This window comes from Budorcas taxicolor, chromosome 25 (genome assembly GCF_023091745.1).
Source record: "Budorcas taxicolor isolate Tak-1 chromosome 25, Takin1.1, whole genome shotgun sequence".
Classification (NCBI taxonomy): Eukaryota; Metazoa; Chordata; class Mammalia; order Artiodactyla; family Bovidae; genus Budorcas; species Budorcas taxicolor.
The window spans coordinates 38,526,985-38,548,125 of NC_068934.1; the positions used below are offsets into that span (position 1 = coordinate 38,526,985).

At 43.4% G+C, this 21,141-nt stretch overlaps 1 pseudogene; it reads right to left on the reverse strand.

The window, feature by feature from the left end:
- Nucleotides 1–11,464: 11,464 nt before the first annotated feature.
- LOC128068976 (pregnancy-associated glycoprotein 1-like) lies at nucleotides 11,465–20,399 on the reverse strand (annotated as a pseudogene).
- Between the last annotated feature and the right edge of the window lie 742 nt (nucleotides 20,400–21,141).

Here is a 21,141-nt window from a genome sequence, read left to right on the forward strand (position 1 = left end):
TTGCTGTTCAGGATTTTTTAGCTGATATAAGACCAGCCTTTAGACCAGGTTTACTATTCCCCACTAGTAAGGCAATATTGTCTTCAGGGCCATAATGATGTCATGGGAATAATTAGTAATTTCCATGCAGGTGGGTGGGGACATCACTAGACCTGGTGCAATTTGAAACTCAAGGGTTGTTCCCTATAATTCTGACCAGTACTATCAACACTCTGCTGACAACTAGAAGGGTATCACCTGTACACTCGCACAGTTCTCTGTGTGTAGCTCTCTCCTATGAACTTTAACTATCTAGAGTCTCAAATCTGTCTTCCTGGGGAGACCATTTGTCTCTGCCTAGATAGCCCTTCCATGTATGTGTTGGAAACCATTTCTAGAGTTGGGGCAGTTGTAGAACTCACCTTGCTTGCTCCCCGCCTCAGGAATCCATTCTCTGCTGCCTGACATTTGATGTAAAAAGCTGCTTTTTCATTTATCTCCTCTACTTTCAAGTTGTTTGAGACAGGAGGATGAATGGGTCTTTGGTTCCTCTATGTCTACTAAAATGGAGGTTCCGCTGCCAACAGAACTCACCGGATGCCTTGTTAGTGCTAGGTGGTGACTTCTGTGCATGGGTGCAGACTAACTAGGGATATGTGTTGCGGCTTTGGAGAGCCCTGTCTTGCTGGAGAAACATGACAAGTACAAATAGCACATGTTGTAGGGTATGTTCAGTTCAGTTCAGTCACTCAGTCATGTCTGACTCTTTGCAACCCCATAGACTGCAGCACGCCAGGCTTCTCAGTCCTTCACCAACTCCTGGATCATGCTCAAACTCATGTCATCGAGTCAGTGATGCCATCCAACTGTCTCATCCTCTGTCGTCCTCTTCTCTTCCTGCCTTCAATCTTTCCCAGTAATAGGGGCTTTTCTAATGAGTAAGTTGTTCACATCAGTTGGGCAAAGTATTGGAGTTTCAGCTTCAGCATCTGTCCTTCTAATGAATATTCAGGATTTTTCTTTTAGCATTAACTTGTTGGATCTCCTTGTAGTCCAAGGGACTCTCAAGAGACTTGTCCAACACGACAGTTCAAAACTTTCAATTCTTCATTACTCACCATTCTTTATGCTCCAACTGTCACATCCATACATGACAACTGGAAAAATCATAGCTTTGATTATACTGAATTTTTTCAGCAAATTAAAGTCTCTGTTTTAAAAAAATTCTGCTAGGCTTGAAATAGCTTTACTCCAAACAAGCAGGCATCTTTTAATTCATGGCTGCAGTCATCATCTGCAGTGATTTTGGATGCCCCCCCCAAAAAAAATAAAGTATCTCTCCATTTCCATTGTTTCCCCATCTATTTGCCATGAAGTGATGGGATGAAATGCCATGATCTTCATTTTCTGAATGTGGAGTTTAAACAAAATGTTTTACTTTCCACTTTCACTTTCATCAAGAGTCTCTTTAGTTCCTCTTCCTTTTTTTTCATGAGGGTGATGTCATCTGCATATTTGTGGTTATTGATATTTCTCCCAGAAACCGTGATTCCAAATTGTGCTTCATCCAGTTAGGCATTTCACGTGATGTACTCAGCATATAATTTAAATAAGCAGGGTGACAATATACAGCCTTATATACTCCTTTCCTGATTTGGAACCAGTCTGCTGTTCCAAGTTCAGTTCTAACTGTTGCTTCTTGACCTGCAGACAGATTTCTCCGAAGGCAGGTAAGGTGGTCTGGTATTCTCATCTCTGGAAGTTTTCCACAATCGGTTGTGATGCACATTGTCAAAGACATTTGCATGGTCAATAAAGTAGAAGTAGGTATATTTCTGGGATTCTCATGCTTTTTCTCTGATCCAACGAATGATGGCAATTTGATCTCTTGTTCCTCTGCCTTTTCTAAATCCAGCTTGAACATATGGAATTTCACAGTTCATGTACTGTTGAACACTTGCTTGGAGAAATTACTTTGGTAGCATGTGAGATGAGTGCAAGTGTGTGGTAGTTGAACATTCTTTGAAATCGCCTTTCTTTGGAATTGCAATGAAAACGACCCTTCCAATCCTGTGGCTACTGCTGAGCTTTCCACATTTGCTAACGTTAAGTGCAGCACTTTAACAGCATCATCTTTTAGGGTTTGAAATAGCACGACTGCAGTTCCATCACCTCCACTAGCTTTACTCGTAGTGATGCTTCTTAAGGCCCTCTTGACTTCACATTTCAGGATGTCTAGCTCTAGGTGAGTGATCACACCATTGTGTTTATCTGGGTCATTAATGTGCTTTTTTGTATAGTTCTTTAGTATATTCTTTCAACCTCTTCTTAATATATTCAGCTTCTCTTAGGTCCATGTCATTTCTTTCTTTTATTTGGCCCATCTTTGCATGAAATGGTCCTTCCCTACCTAATTTTTTTGAGCAGATCTCTGGTCTTTCCCATTCTATTGTTTTCCTCTATGTCTTTGCAATGATAACTTAAGAAGGCTTTTTTATTTTTTTATTTTTATTTTTTGTTTGTTTATTTATTTATTTTTAATTTTTATTTTTACTTATTTTACTTTACAATGCTATACTGGTTTTGCCATACATTGACATGAATCCACCACGGGTGTACATGCGTTCCCAAACATGAACCCCCCCTCCCACCTCCATGTGTATAGCAGACTTTTGGACTCAGAGGGAGAGGGAGAGGGTGGGATGATTTGGGAGAATGGCATTGAAACATGTATACTATCATGTAAGAATCGAATTGCCAGTCTATGTCCGATGCAGGATACAGCATGCTTGGGGCTGGTGCACGGGGAAAAAGGCTTTTTTAAAATCTCTTCTTGCTATCTTTGGAACTCTGCATTCAGATTGGTATGTGCTTCTTTTCTCTTCTGCCTTTTGCTTCTCTTCTTTTCTAAGTTATTTCTAAGGTGTCCTCAGATAACCATTTTGCTTTTTTGCATTTACTTTTTTGGGGATGGTCTCGATGAGGTACATACATATCAAAAAATGAAGATCACTGCATCCAGTTCCATTATTTCATGACAAATACATGGAGAAACAATGAAAGCAGTGACAGACTTTATTTCTCTGGGTTCCAAAATCACTGCAGATAGTGAAAGGTTGATGTTGAATTACAACGCCACGATTCTTGATCCCGGAGGAGAAGAATTCAATCCGGGCCAAAGATGAGGCTTGATCGCTCAGAGCTTTTGTGTAATAAAGTTTTATTAAGTATTAATAACCTCAGAGATGCAGATGACACCACCCTTATGGCAGAAAGTGAAAAGGAACTAAAAAGCCTCTTGATGAAAGTGAAAGAGGAGAGCGAAAAAGTTGGCTTAAAGCTCAACATTCAGAAAACGAAGATCATGGCATCTGGTCCCATCACTTCATGGGAAATAGATGGGGAAACAGGGGAAACAGTATCAGACTTTATTTTCTTGGGCTCCAAAATCACTGAAGATGGTGACTGCAGCCATGAAATTAAAAGATGCTTACTCCTTGGAAGAAAAGTTATGGGCAACCTAGATAGTATATTCAAAAGCAGAGACATTACTTTGCCGACTAAGGTCCATCTAGTCAAGCCTATTGTTTTCCCTGTGGTTATGTATGGATGTTAGAGTTGGACTGTGAAGAAGGCTGAGCACAGAAGAATTGATGCGTTTAAACTGTGGTGTTGGAGAAGACTCTTGAGAGTCCCTTGGACTGCAAGGAGATCCAACCAGTCCATTCTGAAGATCAACCCTGGGATTTCTTTGGAAGGAATGATGCTAAAGCTGAAGCTCCAATACGTTGGCCACCTCATGCGAAGAGTTGAGTCATTGGAAAAGACTCTGATGCTGGGAGAGATTGGGAGCAGGAGGAGAATGGGACGACCGAGGATGAGATGGCTGGATGGCATCACGGACTCGATGGACGTGAGTCTCAGTGAACTCTGGGAGTTGATGATGGACAGGGAGGCCTGGCGTGCTGCGATTCATGGGGTCGCAAAGAATCGGACATGACTGAGCGACTGAACTGAGCTAAACTGAAGTGAGAGTATAAAGAAGATAGAGAAAGCTTCTGACATAGGCATCAGAAGGGGGCAGAAAGAGTACCCCCCTGCTAGTCTTTAGCTGGATGTTATATAGTCACAAGCAGCCTTTCAATGAAAGAAAGGAATGTCTCAAAACTCAGAATGGAACCGGGCCCCTCACCCATAAGGTGTATTTTGGGATAATCTTGGCTCCAAATGGTTTATCTTGGGCCATAAAAGGATTAAATTGAATCTTGAAGAAAGGCAGAGCACCATACAAATAGTTCTATTTACATAGATTAGAGGAATAATATCAGAGTATAACATACTGGTTTATCAAGTAGGTTCTGAGCCCAAAAGTCGGAACCGACTTGAAGACAGAGTTTGGGGTAAATGCATAGTACACTAGCATAGCTTAAGATAAACATTTTCATAAGAAAAAGACAACGGTTAACTTCAAGTAAAACCAGGTGTCATTATGGGAACACAGAATTTTAAGAGAAACTCCTTTTTAATTTGTATAGAGAAAGAAAAAAATGTCGCGTTTGTTTTCTCTTGCCGCTTAAGAGAGATAAAAATTTCTGACACTTTCAGGCTATTTCCTCCGTTTGGAGACCCCTGGCCTTCCTGCCTGTTACCCTCTCAATAGTGACTGCAGCTTTGAAAAAAAAAAAAAAAAAGACACTTGGTTCTTGGAAGAAAAGCTATGAAAAACCTTGACAGCATACTAAAAATGAGAGACATTACTTTACCAGCAAAGGTCTGTATAGCCAAAGCTATGGTTTTTCCACAAGTCGTGAGCGGATGTCAGAGTTGGACCATAAAGAAAGCTGAGCACCAAATAATTGATGCATTTGAACTGTGGTGTTGGACAACTCTTGAGAGTCCTTTGGATTGCAAAGAGATCCAACCAGTCCACCCTAAAGGAAATCAGTTCTGAATGTTCACTGGACCAATGCTGAAGCTGAACCTCCATTACTTTGGCCAATTGATGGGTAAAACTGACTCATTATAAAAGACCCCGATGCTGGGAAAGATTAAAGGCAGGAAGCAAAGGTGAAGACAGAAGATGAAATTGTTGGGTGGCATCATCAACTTGATGAACATGAGTTTGACCAAGCTTTGGGAGTTGGTGATGGACAGGGAAGCCTGGCATGCTGCACCCCATGATATAGCAAAGAGTTAAACATGACTGATAGATTGAACTGAATTGATGTACAGAGTACAATCAGGGAGCAGGCAGAAGTCTTTAAGGAAGCTGGAAAGAACAATTCCTGGACAGGTGACAATTTGGGGTCAGCAGGCCACTTCAAGCTGGAAAAGCTGTAGGGAAGCAATTCTATGCCAGGTGGAGAGAATGGTAAGAGAAAGGCAGGGTGGCAATGCTGGGATTTCCCAGAGGACTAGATCCCTCTTCTATTAAACTTTATCAGTGTTCATTATTGTCAGGTGATTGGAAACATGAGTTTTGTTTTGGAAGTGGTAGAGCAATATTCAATGTAAGGACTGATGATGAAGATGAAGCTCCAACACTTAAGCCAATGATGTGAAGACTCAGCTCATTGGGAGAGACCCTGATGCTGGGAAAGATCGTTGACAGAAGGAGAGGGAATAAAAGGATGAGACTGTTAGATAGCATCACCTACTCAAAGGACATGAGTTGAGGAAACTACACGAAATAGTGAAAGACAGGGAAGCCTGTTTTGTTGCCAAACATGTAAGCACAAAGAGACAGATATGACTTAGCAACTGAATGATACCAATGAGAACACAGGGTCCAGTGAAGGCTTTGGTCCTGGATGGAGTGGAGAAATATTTTGTTGGAAGGGGAGGCTTCCCATCCTCTGGTGCAGGTCCTTGAATCCAAGGCAAGGAGCACAAGATTTTGAATGTGTTACCAAACATTGTTTTCTAAAAAACACAACACAACAAAACAAAACAAATCAAACAAATAAACAAAAAAAAACTGTTTTCTCAAGGAGAGAGAGCTTTGACTGAGTTGTGCTCTAGATTTTACTGAGGGATTTTAAAGGGATCTGGAGTGGGCTGAGTCTGCAAAAACCAGGTGACCAGTTGCTGCAGGACGAGGCTTGTGATAGACATTCTGCATTAGGTGGAAAACGAATCCAGAAAAAGTGACCTCTGTGGAGTGTACATGCCAATGTATCACATTTTTTCAGTAGATCAGTTCAATGTTGTTTTGGGGCAAGCTTGAAATGTAGGATGGGTGGTTTGCTTTTGTCAATTCCTGTGGGTAGTTAGATGACTAAATGTCTGGTTACTTCATTGCTTTTTTGGAATCATGCTTGGGAAAGAAAACTAGATCATAGCCACACATATTTGGTCGTTAAACAGCAAGCATAGGAAGAGTTCTAAGGCAACTGTAGGTAATTTAAACATGAGGGGCCAAATGGGGACAGTTTCATTTAACAGGCTGAGATTGGACTGTACAGGTTACCAGAGCTGTTGCTATGACAAGTAGCCATAACAGCTACTTCTTGCTACACTGGAGATGTGGGAAATGGAAAAGAGACCAGAAGTGTTACAACTCTCCTTGCAGAGTGAGTTCAGTCTAGAAGTAGTTGACAAGGAGAAGCTGGCTGGTAAGGCTGGGAACAGAGCAATCTGAGCCAGTAATCATTAGCTCTTGTTGGGGCCCGGAAAATAGAAGCATCAGCTCAGTCAGAGTTCTGGGTCAAGGTTCAGAGATAGATGTCATTTGGCTTGAATCAATAGTTAGCCTTGGGGATGGCAGCCATAACTTCTAAACAGAAGATTTCCTTCTCCCCAGGTGACAGAATAATTCATATTTGTTCCAGACTCAGGAACCCAGAAAACTCTCTCAGGGCCACTTGTTCTTAGCAGGCACACATGCATCTACAGGTGAAATTATCATCATGGTGCCCATTGTCCAGATGAGAAAACTGAGGTTAAGGGACTTGATCAAGTTCACACAGCTAATCACATGAAAAGCCAAGCCAAAATCCAGGATAACAGTTCTCAAATTGTGTGATTTTGCTCCACACCTGCTGGGAGCCAGCATGGGAGATCCCACCCATGACAAGGTTATGTGGAAGATAAGTGTTAAGCAAGGCTTCAGAACTCAAGGGTCTCCCTCGGCCTGTTCGAGCATCTATCCCAAGACCAGAATCTGTCTGTTTCACTATCTTGTGTCTTTCACCAACTTTCCTGACATACAGGGGGCTATCTCCGACCACCTTTCTTTGGAGAAAATCAATTTAGGGCTCTAGCTAATAAGTCTCCTGGACATGAGAAAAATATTTCAAATCAAACCCCCTCTGTTAGTATTCTAGCTTGCTTGGTGGGTTTATCCAAACTCTTACAGCTCTGCATGTGTTTTTTTACAGCCTCCCAACTGTGAGAGGCATGGGAAGCCTAAAACATAGAGCCTTTCAAAGAGTTAAAAGTTATTAGAGTAGTGCTGGTATAGGATTTCATTATTGGGCCAATGCTTGTTGCTAAGTTCCCATATCTCTTATCCACTGTGCACCTGGGAGTGCATAAGTTAACATAGTTGGAATGTAAGAAAAACAAGTGTAGCCTTGAAATTAACCACATCAGATCTTTGAGCTAATTGGTTCTTTCTTGTAACTCACTGCACCTTTGCTCCGTGAGAAATGTAACTCTGTTTAACTTTTTCTGAGGCTGACATAGATTAGAAATATAAAGTAAAAGCATTTCAAGGGAAAATAAGTTTTCTGGTTGAGCAGCCTTTATCAAAAGAGGGCCATAAAATGTTCACAGGTCTCCAAGGCCAGAAGATAATGTACACAATATTGTTTATGGGAAAGGTATGCAGAAAAAACCCCTGGTTTTGATAAAGACAAAACAGATGTAATATTTGGGCTGACTCTGTATGATTTTGCAACTTTCATTTCCCTCTATGTACAAGCAAAGGTATAAAAGGCCCTTTTGAAAATAAAAATAATGGGCCTCACTCAAAGAAGCTTGGTCACCCCATCTCTCTCTCTCTCTCTTTTTTTTTCTTTCTTTCTCTTTCTTACTCTCTTTCTCACGCTGATCCCTTGGAGCATAGAGGCTCCCTGCGTTCGCTTATCTGCCCGGGTTTCTAAGATCAGAATGGGAAGACGTTTTGCATCTTCACACCTTCGGGAGACTGGGAGGGCACTTGTGGCCTCCATGAACCGGACAAACTCCTTGTCTTGGAGTTTTATTGGCTTTCTATGTAAATCAAGGAATATCAGCCTCTTTCTCTCCTCTATTTTATTATCTACAATATTCTTTCCTTATCTCTCTCTAAATCATGTGCTGATGCCATTTTTCCTTCAGGTTCCCCTGGATCTTGTGGGGGCTGGACCTCGATACACACTGACTGGGAGTGGTGGGTGGTGATCTGCAACAATGCTTAGGCAGAAGCAAGCAGTATTCAGGCTTAAATTAAAGTCAATAAGGGAAACCAGTAGAACATCACCTATGACCTAAATCAAATACCTTATGATTTTAGAGCAAAGATGAAAAATAGATTCAATGGATTGCATCTGTTAGCCTGAAGAACTATGGATGGAGGTTTGTAACATTGTATGGGAGGTGGTGACCAAAACCATCCCCAAGAAAAACAAATAGGAGAAGGAAAAGGGGTTGCCTGAGGAGGCCTTAAAAACAGCAGAGGAAATAAGAGAAGTGAATGGCAAAAGGGAAAGGGAAAGATATACTCAATGGAATAAAGACTTCCAGAGAATAGCAAGGGGATATAAGAAAGTCTTCATAAGTGAACACTGCAAGAATTAGAGGAAAATAATAGAACTGTAAAGAGTATAGATCGCTTCAGGAAAATTGGAGCTACCAGAGGAACATTTCATGCAAAGATGGGCACAATAAAGGGCAGAAAAGTCAAAGACCTAACAGAAGCAGATGAGACCAAGAAGAGGTGGCAAGAATGCACAGAAGAACTGCACAAACATGGTCATAAAGACCAGGATAGGGATGATGCTTGCTTCACTCATGTGAAGCCAGATATACTGGAGTATGAAGTCAAGCAGGCCTTAGGAATCATCACTACAAACAATGATAGGAGAGGTGATGGAATTCCAGCTGAGCTATTTGAAAATCCTAAAGAATGAGGCTGTAAAAGTACTGCATGCACTATGTCAGCAAATATGGAAGACACAGCAGTGGCCACAGTGCTGGAAAAGGTCAGTGTTCAATACAATCCAAAAGAAAGACAATTCCAAAGATGTTCGACCTATCATGCAATTGTACTCATCTCACTTGCTAGGAAGGTAATGCTCAAAACCCTTCAAGTTAAGCTTCAACACTACAAGAACTGAGAACTTCCAGATGTACAAATTGGTTTGAGGAACCAGAGATCAAATTACCAACATCCATTGGATCATAAAGAAAGCAAGGGAATCCCAGAAAACATTTCTGTCTGCTTCATTGACTATGCTAAAACTTTTCAGTGTGTGGACCACAACAAACTGTGGAGCATTTTTAAGGAAATGCTAGTAGCAGATCACCTTACAAGTCTCCTGAAAAGTCTGTATGTAGGTAAAAAAGCAGCAGTTTGAATTAGACACAGAATAACTGAAAAATTTAAAACTGGGAAAGAAGCATGACAAGGTGTACATTCTCACTCGAGTTATTTAACTTCTATACAGGGTACATCATTCGATATGCTGGACTGCATAAATCTCAAGCTGGAATAAAGATTGCTGGGAGAAATATTAACACCCACAGATATGAAGATGACACTGCCCTAATGGCAGAAAGCAAAGAAGAACTAAAGAACCTCTTGATGAGGAGAGGAGATGCAAAAACTGGCTTAAAACTCAATATTCAAAAAACTATTCACAAAAATACACTCAATATTCATGGCATCCAGTCCCACCACATCATGGCATATAGATGAGGGAAAAGTGGAAACAGTGACAGATTTTATTTTCCTGGTCTTCAAAAACACTAAGGACCTTGAGTGCAGCTACAAAATTAAAAGACACTTGCTCCTTGGAAGGAAGACAGGCTATGAAAAACATGCACAGTGTATTAAAAAAGCAGAGACTCACTTTGATACAGAAGTCTCTAGTGTCAAATCTATGATTTTTTCAGTAATCACGTACAGATGTGCGATCTGGACCATAAGAAATGGTGAATAGCAAAGAATTAAGCTTTTGAATGGTGGTGCTTGTGAAGATTCTTGAGAGTCTCTTACACAACAAGGAGATCAAACCATTCAATCTGAAAAGAAATCAACCTGTGACCCCTGCTGACTCGGCTGAGGCATCTACTGAGGGCCTCCACATGGAAAGAATGGATGCTTCTTCTGCAAAAGTGCCTAACCATGGCAGCTCCAAGCAAATAGTTTGTAGCCCCACCCATGGAGAAGCTCAGAAAGGCTGAAGGCTCTGTATACTCTGGGTCCCCCGATACATGTGTTGCATTTTCCCCAGCAGCATTGAAAGTCAAGGAAGGGGCATTCTGTGTCCTGGAGGAGGGGTATGGCTCAGGGATCCACTGGGGCCACCACTTACCAACTAGGACTGGAAAGGACAGAGAAGGCATATGTGGCAGAGAGCTGGTGATTGGGGTGTTGGGAACAAGAGGGAATCTGCTCTGCATGAAGTACCTCACCCAAAGTCCCCTGGAGGAGAAGCCCGGTGATAAGATCATCTGAGATGGGACAAAGAGAGACTATTTCATTGCCCCTTATACTTCCTCTGAATGAAGAGGTGGTGGAGTTGGTGGGTCATCACAAACTCTTCCAGGGCCTAGACCATCTGCCAGTCGCTATCCTTGGGGCTGCCTCTCCCCAGCTTCAGTTATGTAGTTCTGGAGGAAATTGACAATCATGTGTGCTGCCTGGTCAGGGCCTAAGACCATGTAAAACCAGTGATAAGACCCCATCTTCCTACCAGGTGGCTGATCTGGGGCTGCACATGTGATCTGAGGTGGGTCATTCAGAGAACACCCTTGAACTCTGATGTCTGCAAGCTTCTTTCATTACTAGGTGATGCCTTCGTGATTTAAAGCCCTAGGGCAGGTAGCTTGGACTCCCTCACTAGGTTTAGAAGCCTTAAGGAAGAAAGCTGCCAGGCTAAGACCATCAAAGAAGTGCGAAGGGAAAGAGTGAGAGTGAGAGAGAATTGATGACTTCTGATTTCTTGGGTCCAATCACTGAGATCTTTGTATTTGCTCTGATTCTTGTATCATGGATTCCCAGAATCATTTCAATAAGTCTCCCTTTTCCTTAAAGCCATTTGGAGTAGGGTTTCTCTCAATTTTGATTCAGACTTGTTTCTAGATCCTTCAATCCCAGACACAAACAGAGGCAGCCATTTTCTTCAGCACCATTACGAGTGAAACACTTTATTCTTTACTGAGAATAGGGTGTGAAGACCAACAAATACAGTTCACAGCATCCTGGGCAGGAGTACCCTAAGTGTGATTTAGTGTTTGCTTGGAGCACCCTTACTGATTCCTGAACCACACCAAGCATTTATACTGCCTGTGCTAGGCCAATCCTGTCATTTCCTCGATCAAAGACTGAGAAATACACCCTCAGGAAGACTTCTCCCAGGATCCAGCTTTCTGTAGATAGACTCAAAGGGTTCTCTTGAAAGGTGGTATAGCAGTGGCCTCTAGAATCCTGGGGGAGTTGGAGACACACATCAGTCAGCATGAGCCCTTACCGGTGACTCCCCCCAATATCCAGACCAAGCACAATTCTTTGTTTTATTTCCCTGTTTTGGTAAGTATCAAGGGGTTTTCTCAGCAGCAGGGAATATGAGAGTTCATCCAAAACCAAAGAGGTCGAAGACATGAGGTTGTCTTGTGGACGGGTGTGGTGAGTGGAGGACTAGGAGTTGGGGAAACAGAGGAAGGAAAAACAACAAAGTCCTACTGTAGAGCATAAGGAACTATATTCAATATTCAGTGATAAACCATATGAAAAACATATATATATATGTGTGTGTGTATAACTGAGTCACATTGTTGTGCAGGAGAGCTTAATGCAACACTGAAGATATGCCACACTTCAATATAATTTTTTAGATAGGAGCAAATGTGTCCCTAGTTCCCCTCACTCCCTGTTTCTTTCCTTCTGATTCCTGCTCCTTGTTTTCTGTGCAGAGAAAGCTGGTCCTCCTCCTGCAAGCCACAATCCATACTTTATTGAAAAATTTTATTTTGTATTGGAATATAGCTGATTAACAATATTATGAATTTCAGGTGGACAGTAAAGGGGCTCAACTGTACATATCTGAGTATCCTGGTCCCAAAGACAGCCCTCCCATCCAGGCTGTCATAAAACTGAGCAGAGTTCCCTGTGCTACAAAGTAACTTGTTGTTGGTTATCCATCTTAAATAGAGCAGTGCCCACAACACGTTCTTGCAGACTTAACTCAGGAAATCTGAGAAGCATTCTTTGGCCCATACTCGCCCTCTTTGGCCACTCCAGGCTTGGTTGGATAATGTACTCTCGTTCCCCATTCCCACGGGTCAGTCCATAGCCCTCATCACCCCTAGTAAGTTCCCAGTGCCCCAGTGCAGACAACCTTGAGATGCCATTTGCAGGGAATCGAGTGCAATTCTGCATAGAACCAAGCAACCCTCCATATGGCTCAATGAGTTTGTGGTTTTAGAACTCCTGAAATTCCCTCTCTTCCTCAAAGTCTTTGAGCCCATCAGCCTGCTCTGAACTCTCTCAGGGAGCTTACGTGAAGCCTCCACCCTGTGCTGGGGCTGAACAGTCACTGTGCACCCTTCATTCTTCTTAGGATCCAACCTCCCCACAGAGGGGTCGGGTACCCCAACTCACAAAGGAGGCACCTGGCCGGAGCAAGGGGAAGATGAAGCCGAAAACTAGGCTGAGAATGTAATTTATCTTCAAACCAAGAAAACTTCAAGAAGGGAACAGAGACTGTTAACTTATGCTGGGACATCACACTGGGACTGTCCCCAGCCATTCTCCTTGTAACATGGCCTATTTCCGGGACTGTGAGAGCTGAATTTCATGTTCATGCACGTACATGTTCAGAACTGAAGCTTTTTGAGAACTGAGGACCTTAGTGTTCCCCTCTCCCTGACTCCCACCATGCCATATGGTGTGGCATCTTCACATTTATTTCAGGAAGATCAGTGTCCCACACAGCCCTTTTCTCTCAAGTGATTGTATTTGTGGGAGGCCCTGGCCCAGCCACAGGGCTCAGCAGCATCTGCAATGCTGCGACATGGCCTCCAGAGGGCGCCCTCCTCCCAGCATAGCCAAAAGGGTTCCTACAGGCTCCAGTTTGAGAACGAACCCTCAGTGTTGTCCCCTCACCTTGAGGATGTAGGCTCGACCTGGCACTGGGTAGTTGATGCCATTGATGGTGAAGATGATAGAGGGCAGGGTATTGACCACAGAACAATAAACATAGTGCTGTTAGAGAGAGAGGGTGAGAGGTTGGCTCTGGAGATACTTGTTGTGTATGGAGACTGGGAGTGACCCTGGGGTATGACCCTTTACCTTGGAACCCCGTGGCCTGGCGCCGATGAGATTCTGTATGTTATTGATCTGTTTTCTTGGGCCTCGGATCAGTGATGTCCCGGTGTCAACAATGGCCTCGCAGCCACCAGAACAAGCAATAACCTTTCTTTTTATGGTGATGCTGAGAGACAAAAGAAGAAAGCTGGCATCAAGGTCACTCTCAGTCTCCCCAGAGTTGTCCCCTTCCCGACTGTCTCCTAAACAGCCCTTCCTCTCTGGCCCTCTTTTCCTTTCCTCTCGACACAGCGTCTTTCTTGACATCCTCGAATGCAGTACTTGAATACACCAGGATATTTTGTACCTTGACACAAGCTGGTCTTCATTTCTAGAATACTCCACTCCACTTTGACAAAAAAAAAATAAAAAATTACTTCTCAACTTCCAGATCCCAGTTTAATTGTACAGTTTTTGGGAAGTCTTTCCCCCAGTATTTATCAGTCCCCTGTCTTGGTCAGTCTCTGTAGACCCAACCTCATGTCTGCTGCTGCTGCTGCTAACTCACTTCAGTCATGTCCGACTCTGTGTGACCTTACAGAGGGCATCCTACCAGGCTCCACCATCCCTGGGATTTTCCAGGCAAAGTACTGGAATGGGTTGCCATTACCTTCTCCTCCTCATGTCTAGCATGTACCAAATTTACAATTCACTATGTGAGCAAGTCACTTCATGTACATCTGCCTTCTTAGATGTGAGGGGGAGTTTTATTCTCCTTGCCTCACTGAAGTGCCTGGCAAACAGTGGATGCCCAATGCTTGTCTGTTCAATGAGTGAATGTAGACTTAGAAAACAATAAGAAACCTCCAGAGAGCTGTATCTGGTGGGGAACAAATAACGGGTCGCACACAGAGTGAGGATGGAGATTCGCAGGGGCAGCAGATTCTCATAGTAAGGGGAGAGAGGGGATCCTTTGGGAGAGGGTGTCTCCCAACACTGCTCCTACATCCAGCTCAGACCCTGAGCTCCTGGTCAAGAAATACATGACTAGCCCACAGAAAAGCCAAAGGATAGGTCAGCTTTTGTCTGAGGGTATCACACAGAATCCTACCAATTATGACTCTTGTCCTCAGGTCACTCCTGGATCCCACCTTCCTGAATCTCTGTTATAGACCCTGTCCCACTGTGTGCCCAAGAACGTGGGATATCATTTTTATTAGTTGCCTTCACATCTTAAGACTGCAGCCAAGCTCTTTTCACTGCTGGGTAGTTGCTCCCTAGGAAGACCAGTTTTCCCCATTTTCTCAGGAATGTCCTTGTTTTTAAAAGGACATTTATCTGTACTGAGAACTTTCTATGTCCAAGGTGCCCTGAAAGTCGGTCATCTTGTCATAGCTTTGTTCATACTTGTGAAATTCTCTCCGATCCTCTGTTCACCACATTGTAGAGTCCTCTAACCATGCTCCCCACCTCAAAGTGCAGTGGGTGCAGCCCTCTCCCAGCTGCACAGACCTCTCTGGACCCTTATAGGACCCTTGTCAGAGCCCTGGTCAGAGAGCCTGGGGATTATGAACTCATGGGTTGTTTGTGTATTTATGGGCTTTTGTGTTTGTTTGTATGTGTGTTTGTATGTGTCACTGTGTGTGTTTGTGTGTCTCTGACTAGCTATGCATGTTTTATGTGTCTCTGTGTATGTTTATGTGTGTCTGCTTGTGTGTTTCCATGTGTCTGTGTGTCTGTCTGTCATTGTGGGTGGTGTATATGTCTGTGTGACCGTGTGTCTGAAAATGCATTTGTGTGTCTGCCTGTGTCCATGTACGGTAGTGGGAGCATCACTTGGGCTGACCCTCAGAGGGAGGGTCATGTGGACACTCCCGTACACATGTGCTTACCGGTCCATGTAAACACTCCAGTCACCCTCTTCAAACAATGGTACCCAGTTGAGCTCTCCCTTGTAGTAGCGGTGGTCCACTCCACCAAACATCACCACACTGCCCTCCTGCTCGTCTCTGTAGAGAGAAGTGAGGAGGTGATCCTTGGAGGACAGTAACAACAGCACTGTCTGAGAGCTGCACTTGTCTACCCATCAAGGCCCTAATAAGGTCCTCATGTACAGATGCAGAAATAGCTTCTAGGAGACATTGAGATCCAGACTGAGGTCTGTTACTGACTAATGAGTGCCACAGAGGAGGTTAGAAGCTGAATCACTTGGCTGGACTCCACCCAGTGTGTCTTCTGAAGATGCCCTGGACCTCCAGCGACCTGAGTGCTGAGACACTCTTAGAGGAGAGGGTGCTGAAGTGTTTTGGTTTTCTCCTTGTCCAGCTTGTCATTTTTCAGAAAAATCAAAGAATGAGAGTTCTAAGGGTGTGGGTTCCGGTCGCCCAGAGTTGGCTCTGCTGGCCTGTGACCTCTAATGTCCAAAGGGCCCACACTCAGAAAGGGCCCCACCTCTTCTCTCCCTGTCTTTAAATTCCTAATATTTCTTTTACAAAGGGTCCCACACTTTTGTGCCCCAAACTTTCATTTCTCACTAGCTCCATAAATTGGGTTGCTGGTCCTGGGCTCACAGTGAAATGCAAATGAGGAAGCAAAAATATCCACAATTTTCCATATCCACCTTTTCCTTCCATCCTTATCAAATTCATAAGCAAATCCTAATGCCTTCCCTTCAACTTGTTTCCTGTTGCCTTCCATTCGCCTTCTTCCTCACTCACCCCCCTAGACCAAGTTACTGGTCTTGAGCCCAGGAGTAGGGTTGTGTTCAAATAAAATTTTATTTATTAAAGCTAGTGGTGAATCCAGGTAGGGCCTTGGGGCCATAGTTATCCTGGGTTAGATTATCTCTTAGGATACTCTTCTATCAAGTGTTCTAATTTTCATGTAACTGAAAGCATCTTACAGCTAATTTGGATAAAGTGATTGTCCATCTCAGACTTACTTGCTCAAGTAGAAGGCAAAAACAGGCTCAGCAATGGCACCTTCATTCTTCAGCTTGTCAAAGATGGGGATGGCTCTAGACCAGGATTTGTTGGGGTAGTTCAAGCCCAAGATGCCATCATAAACTGTGTCCTCAAACCCGGATTCTGCCACGCTAAGACCGAACGGCTGGTCAGTACTTACAAGGTCCCCAATCTGTGGGAGAGAAGAGTGTTCCCACTTACAGATACGTGAAGTGGGGCTAGGACTGGGCTGGAGTGCATTGCCATTAGATCCTCAGAGAAGAATTGAGGCTGTGCTCTGTCTTAAGTGCCCCATAGATGGTTAGACTAAGCTGGGAGGGTAATTTGGGTTCCTTTTGAGAGAGGCTGTGAATTTAAAAATCTGCCCCTCTGAAAAACACCACCTGAGTGAGTCAAAATTGCCTCCTGGCTTCTCTGCAGGTGGGTCAACCAAGAGTCAGGCCAGGTCCCATTGGTGCCCCCTTATGGACAAAACAATCGAGAGCAAGAGAGCCTTCTCTTTGGCTTCTCTGTGACCTAATGACAGGAATGGACTTCATTTTCTGTAATGTACTGTGGATTCTGCATCTGTCTTGGAAGGCAGAAGCCGAAAACACAATCTTCCTTGCAGGCGTCTATGCAATTACTGCCTGGGGATTTCACTCTTGGGGATATGTGTATATTTCTGTGAGAGTGTATGCGAGAGAAACAGAGAGAGAGGAATTACTCAAGTATTTTGAGGGAGGCAGGCCATAGGTTTATTAGACTCTCAAGGGTCCTCAAGAGTGAGAATTCATTTATCAGGCCCCTTGACTTCTCAGGCCTCCAATTTCCAACTCTGGATACCTGAAGCCCTTGCCTGCCCCTAGGGTCCCCGGATCAGTTTTATCCTGTCCGCAAACACTGCACAGCAACTTCAGTCCTGAAGAGCCAGCCTAACTCCACCGTTTACCACATGTGTGCCCTCAGCAAGGCCCTTGCTGTCTGCACCTCAGTTTCCTCATATGTCTCATGAGCTAACCAGAGTACCTGCTGTGTCGGGTTGTTGCAGGATTAAACCGGTTATCACCTGAAAGTGACTGAGTCTGTGAATATAAATGTGGGTGCTTTTATCACTTCTTCTTGCTCCCAGCAAAATGAACTTTGAACTGTTCATGGGCAGAGGAGCTGCAAGTCCACAGCACAAGCCACTCTCTGGGTTAGCTAATTTGCTTGTTCGTGTGTCACCATGGGCACTGCCTCCCCAAAGACATGATCCGGTGGATAAATGGCCAATATCTATGGGAGTTAGACTAGGAAGGGTCCTGCCAGATGGTCCTGAATCTGTTTGCCAAGCAGTGGCAGCTTCATAGCCAGTCCTGACTCAGCGTTTGTTACACTGTTACCCGAACTGTGTCATGAACAACAACTCCTCTCATTCTCCCAGATCCATAGGTGATGCTGAAGGTCTTTTGGGTAGACCGGAAGGTCGAAGACTGAAGTTGTCTGAACCTAACACGTGTAGCTGTAGACACAAGAGATGAATGTCATCATGTGCCACGGTGGAAATAGGGTGGCAGGGCAAGTGAAGGATGGTCTGGTTATGGGGTATCTGTACTCACCACAGGCTGGACTGGTGCAAAAGAGGGAGTGCACCCAAAAGTCAGCTGAGCCTGTGTCAAAGACAACCTGGAATTCCTGTGGGGGTGTTCCAATGGTGATGTTACCCATGTAGACCAACTACAGGGTGAAGGAGGAAATGGGTTAGTGCAGAACTGTCTACCCTCTATTCCCACACTGATGCCTCCCTCTGGGTGTCACATATCTCTTGAAATCACTTTCTAACCACAGTGCAGCTCACAGACTTTGGTCACACAGGTGTTTGTATTTGATATATATTTACCTGTGCTACATTGTATGCAGGATATTGACTCTATGACCAGGCTTTGAAGTGGTACCTCCTGCATGGGAAGCCCAGAGGCGTAACAACTGGGCCTCCATGACCACGGAACACCCAGGGAAGTCCTGGTTCCTTCATTTGACAAGCTCTGTTGTCCCTTCAAACCCAGCCTTAGCACCCCCTTCTCCAGGAGGTCCTTCTTGATCAACCCCAGCCACTCCCTCTAAATTCAGACCACATCCAATCAACACCACATAAGTGATCATTTCATTTGACATGTATTTACTCTTTGCCTATCTCTCAGGCTGGCATGGGCATTCCTGAAGACAAATAAGCCCTTTTCTAATCTAAAAACTGTAAGAACTATGTTAGATTCTTATGGCCATAAACAGAATACAGGTTCAGTAACTTTTTACTGCTGTTTTTCTTGCATCTGTGGAAACTGAATTCCTCTACCTGGCGATTCACAATTACCTTGCAATTGTTTCTACCTTTTGTTAAGTGATGGTTCACTCTTCATCTGTAACTGAGTAGCTCACTTACTTCAGAAGGAACAATCACCCTCAAACTAATGACACGTATTTGACAAAGAAATGGATATTTACCAGCTACCTGTTAATTGTCAGGCCCAGTCACAAAGACCAACAGTTGAGGATGAGACTGCCTTCTCCTCTGGTTAGGGTCCCTGCTTTCCAGTGTCTCTGCCTCCTGCAGGAACCCTAACCCCAGCATCCCACCTGGCACCTCCAGATGAGCCCTATGCTAGGCTAGAGCACCAGGAGGTTTTGTGAGGCACCGTCCTCCCAAAATACTCACATCATCGACGTTTCTCAGTGGGTGAATAGTTAGATTTGAGCCACGAAAAGAAATCTGGGACAGTCTGTAAGCGTGCTTCTTCAAGAAATTATTCAGCATGTTTTCTCCACTGAGGGTGTTTCTCATGGTCTTCACTCTCCTTAGAGGTATTCTTTTACCAAGCATTTGACAAAGAAAACAAAGAAGATGCTACAATTAGCTGTCAGTGTTAAGGTATAACTATCATTGTAATGGCCCTGTGTATTTTCTAATCATTTTTATGAGGCACATTGTTATTATAATTTTATGCATATACCATGGCGAAGACATAGATTTGAATGCAGGTTCTTTTCTCCAATCTTGGGTAAGCCATAGGACCATGTGGTGTCTCAGTCTCTCCTTCAGTAAATGGTGGAATATAACAATACAAACCCCCCAAATAGAATATCTTGGGGATAAGTGAAGCGATGGATACAAGGTACCTGATTAATAGGAAGTCTCAACAATGAAAGCTATTAGCATTGCTGTTGCCATCCCACATATTCCTTCTCATAGAACCTCAAGGAAGGAGGTAGAAGGGGAACTCATATCCTCTTTTACAAGGGAGCAATTTGAAATGCAAAAGGTTTCTGAGTTTGCTCTGGTCACACTGCTTGTCAGGCACAAAACAGTGTATATAAAATAGCATATCTTTCTCCAAGTTGAAAGAGAAGAGAGAGTTGAAAGAAGAATCCAAGATATAGGGAAGAAGGAAGGGAAATTCAGAGGCTTGAGAAGGAAGTATGAGTAAAATGAAAAATTAAAAGAAAACAACACTAAGAGAAATAGACTCCCAGTGACTTCCAAAGAGATGGAGAGATAAATATCAGTGATACAGAGATGCAGACATAGGCAAATACACACTGAAGCAGACAGGGAAAAAAGAGAACATGTTGAATAAAATCTAGAAAAGTACTATTCCAAAGGAACACATTTACATCTGCATAGACTGTGCACTGAACAGTTGCAAGGAGTTGTATTTTCAAGTCATGACATGAGTGGATCCCAATTTTGTTCAACCCAATACTACACCAGAGACCTTGGGATCCACAGTTCCTCTAGCAAGTTACTTATCAATAAGTAAGAGTTGAACTTTAAGACTCTTAGGTAAATATTTCATTCCCTTCTAAACCTGATGGGTGGAAGAATAATCATATAAAAAGAAAAATCCGAGAAAGGAATATCATGTGACATACAGTCGCCGTACTTACTTGACTATGCACTCTGAGAAGGCCACCAGCCCGAGGAGTACAAGCCACTTCATGTTTCTTTCCTGGATCCAAGTACTCAGGGAAGTTTAGGTTCTTTGCATATAGTGCTGACTGGGAGCCCCTAGTTATATGTGCTCTGACCTACCCTAGTTTTCCCCTTTAGGCCACTAAAACATCTGGAAAAAAAAAAAAAAAAAAAAAAAGGAAGAAACAAAACAAAACCCGTGATAAAATCTTTACCTTCATCAGTGTCCTTGGTGAGGGAACTTTGAAGCTTTTTAGAATACAGAGAATTGAACTGTCATCTCTTCCTTGATCCTTGGCTGGAAAATCAAACTGATCTTCATGGACATCTAAGAAGACAGAGAACCTTGCCTGCTTGGAAAAAAAACTGCTAAATACATCATGAAAATGGATACTAGGGGCCATGCTCAACACTTATGGTTTCATGTCGTCTTCCTGGCCACTTCATGCTGTCTTCATTGCTGTCTTCATGCTGTCTTCATCGGAGAAGAGATTGCTAGGAGGATAACTTCTCAAATGGCAAAGTGAAGACTTCAGGGACAGCCTAGGGACATACAACTGGCTTTAAGTAGTGGGTCTAATGGCAGACATCAGGGAAACCTAAGATGCCAGTCTATATCATAGATTTAGGGCAGAACAGTACTTCAGTTGTATGGTTTCAGTATTGGAAGAAATGTCATCCGCATCCACAAGATATTTTATATCATCCAACAAATGTACAAGGAAGAACTGTGTGCTAGGCTCTGGGTTAAAGGCTTCAAAGTCAAAGTTGATCAAGACAAAAGTCGTCTTTATCTTAAGAGAGCTAGATGTCTTGTT